The sequence below is a fragment of the Bicyclus anynana genome, chromosome 26, assembly GCF_947172395.1.
Source record: "Bicyclus anynana chromosome 26, ilBicAnyn1.1, whole genome shotgun sequence".
Taxonomy (NCBI): domain Eukaryota; kingdom Metazoa; phylum Arthropoda; class Insecta; order Lepidoptera; family Nymphalidae; genus Bicyclus; species Bicyclus anynana.
Genome location: NC_069108.1, coordinates 5,185,791 through 5,189,323, shown reverse-complemented (window position 1 = coordinate 5,189,323; position 3,533 = coordinate 5,185,791). Strand labels below are relative to the sequence as shown.

The 3,533-nt window shown below is 31.1% G+C and overlaps 1 long non-coding RNA gene across 1 annotated transcript; it reads right to left on the bottom strand.

Moving 5' to 3' along the window:
- Positions 1-548: 548 nt before the first annotated feature.
- LOC128199610 (uncharacterized) lies at positions 549-2,981 on the bottom strand. The gene is made up of 2 exons (XR_008252188.1): positions 1,741-2,981; positions 549-967 (listed from the first exon to the last, which is right to left on the bottom strand). It is a non-coding gene; the product is annotated as an uncharacterized LOC128199610 (long non-coding RNA).
- Positions 2,982-3,533: the final 552 nt, after the last annotated feature.

Sequence of the window (3,533 nt, the reverse complement as noted above, 5' to 3'; positions counted from 1 at the left end):
TCGCTGTGCTACCTATGTCAGTGACTTTGGTTTGTCTGCGGATCTCCTCATTTGTGATACGATCTCGCAGAGAAATCCCAAGCATACTATTTACTATATAAGTAGTTTGATATTTCATAGTTTTTTGTAATGTGGAATCCTACTTGAAATAAAAAAATTATTGTAAGAGGAAATTTGTTTATTTTACTCAAAACCACCTATAATTACCTGAAATAATTACAAGTAGGTACTATTATGCTGTATTTTCTTACAATTTATAGTAAGTGGAGTAAATAAATATAAGTGTAGCTTATCCTTAGGAATAGTGGTAAAATTGCATTTCACAAAGCTTTAGACCACATAATATTATATATTTAGGAGGTAGGCTTAGGCCGGTAATGGGCTGATAATAATGAACCACACAGTACTTATTGCAATTCTAAAATCAAACCTATATCCTTTTGATACAAAGTTTAATTAATAACAACAATAAATACATAATTTACATATAACTTATTGTTATTATTGTATATTTTTATAGGGCCAGACTTAAATGAAAAATGCAGAAGTAAACATTTAATAATTATCTTTATTAAAGATGTGAATCAATAAATTTCATTCAATTAAGATTTGTATACATTTTCTATTGTTATGGACTTCAGAGTGAGTGACCACCTTACAACATACTGCACTCACTTCTACTACCTCGATATTAAATGCTGCTGACTTTTCAAGGTATGTGGGTCTTCCAATTACTGTGATCTGAAAACTCAGATTTTCAAGGACCAAAGTATTCTCAGTATTCTTGGTAAAACAGTATTCTCAGAGCTCATCACTGCTATTCCCTGCCATGATAGCCGGTTTCTTTAAATCTGTGCATAGGGTCCTCCGGGGTTGTTTATATGTATACCTATGCGTGCCATCAATACAGCTTGACTTGTGGCATTTCTGTTATTTCATAGAATGCTTGATGGACTGCAAATACAGTCTGAAAATAAACATTATGTTAGTTACATTTATGTAGGTTATATATTTCCTAAATCAAAACTAGATAGGTATATTACAAACAAACTAATTAAATTCTTCATCATGAGTATGTTAAGCATGAGTCTCCTCTCAGAATGAGAGGGATAAGGTCCACCACTCTGGCCCAATGTGAATTGGCAGACTTCACACATGTAGAGACAATGTTTTTCCTTCAACGTATGAGACATGTGATATACATTTAAATTCATAAAATGCACATAACTGAAATGATTTGGAGGTGCATGTTTCAGACAGCATTTGAACCTACACCCTCCGAATAGAAGGCAGAGGTCATATCAACTGGGCTATATGGATTTTGACCTACTCCTAATTTATCTATACTAATATTATAAACAGGAAAAATTTGTTTGTTTGTTTTGTATAGGATCTGGAACTACTGAACTGATTTGAAAGATTCTATCACTGTTGGGAACCTACACCCTCATAATCAAAGGCAGAGGTCATACCCACTGGTCTAATTGGTTTTATATCTACTCCTAATTTATCTTTACTAATAATAGAAACAGGAAAGATTTATTTGTTTGTATGTATGTAGGCTCTGGAACTACTGAACCAATTTAAAAAATTCTTTCACTGTTGGGAAGCTACACTATCCCCGAGCTCTATAGGCTATATTTTATCCCCGCATTCTTACGGAAATGGGAACCACACAGGGTGAAACCGCGCGGCGTCTTCATGAACAAAAAATTATTGATAATGAACAGAGGTACGTACCTGGAAACATCCCGTTACATAGAATCGAAGTGCTGCTAGAATGCATAATAATAGCGGTATTGGTATTCCTCTCTTGGGTCTTCTGTGTTCATTCTTCATCAAACAGAGGCATATTATGCCTAATATGAGAATCTTTCGTACATTCCATATCGCCATAGTATTAAACTGGATTTACGCAATTGCGAATATTTATCTTGGATACTGATATAACTCGCTGTTTATACACAGTCTTAACACTTTCCAAGTCCACTTTTTAATAAATAAATCACGAATAACAACAAAAAAAAGTACCAGGGGACGGTTTGGCTGACAGTTATCGGTAATTCAGCAGTCAGCCGCCAGCTCCTGTCAAATGAGGGGTTTCTTTTGTCTATGAAACGCGTAGGGGTTGAATTCGACACATAGCGGCTGAATAATCCCCTTAGGGGCCCCCTACTACGACTATGAATTCCACAGATAGGAACACGTAAAAGTATCGATACTTTATAGTATCGATTAATGATTATCGATCTCCTTTCGATACTGTTATTTTTGTAATCAATAAGTAATCTTCAGGAAATTACTTACTATATTTACTTACGTTTTACCTTTATTTAAAATCATGTCGAACATACTTAAACAATAAATACCTTTGTAAACACTTGTTCCTTTCCTTTGATTATTAAAATATATCATATGGCTTACTTTTGGTAATAATTGTTATTAACATGTTTGACTATTATATTTTCTTTATTTTATTACTTAAATGTAAAATGCCGCTAAGTGAGAGTGAACTTTAGCAGTATTTTGTCATGATTAGAAATAAGTAATTTAAATTAAATAGGTGTACCTATTGCATTTAAATTAATTACTATTACTTGTTTGAAAATCAAAATATTTTATATATATTTCAAAATAATTATATTAATTCGTCATAAATATTAGTTTATATGTTTTTTCTACTGAAATTAAACTGATGTCATTGAATACGTGTAGTTCAATGACGATATTTTATTCGATTCGATACTGGCTTTTCGGTATCGTGCGCGTCCCTAGTTGTTCGATATATGCAATATTCGTATAAATAGTATGGTTGCCATACTCAATTATTTAGATGTAATTGATGTGAATATATTTTAGTTTTTGGACTTAATTAGACCTTTTGCTCTGTTTCAAAAAAATAAATAAATAATTTTCTACAAACTGTAATAGTTTACATTAGTAGACGCTTATGAATTCTATCAACAAACACCAGACCATTGTCCTTTCATAGGTCAATTATTCCTATTTCCTATACCAATGTACTTGTAATGCCAGTGTTTTTTTTCTCTAATAAAATAACCTCAGAATGAAAATAACAAATAATCCTCGTCACCAGGAAAAGGCGACGAATTAATAATATTGTTTATCTCAGTACGTTTAAGAGGAATATTTATTATCTCAAAAATTAACACTTCACATCTCGAGTCCATAAATGTTATAAATTCTTATATCTATCGTAGAACTGGTTTGTCATTTAAATAAATGCGTTTTTAGAAAAATATATATTGATCTTAATATAAATTGATCATATATTATGTTGTAATACTTAAAAATATATACTAAAAATAATAATGAATACGTAAATAATATAAAAAAAGGACTGGAATCTTATTTATAAAGCTAATGATTAATTATTACTACTTTCTAGTTGCAAAAAATGTGGTAATTTTATAATTTAACTGTTGTTTCAAATGGACAATAAAAACGAAAAATGTCCTTATACAAATATATTTTTTTGTATATTGGTTACTAGAGCGAAAAAAAATATTTCC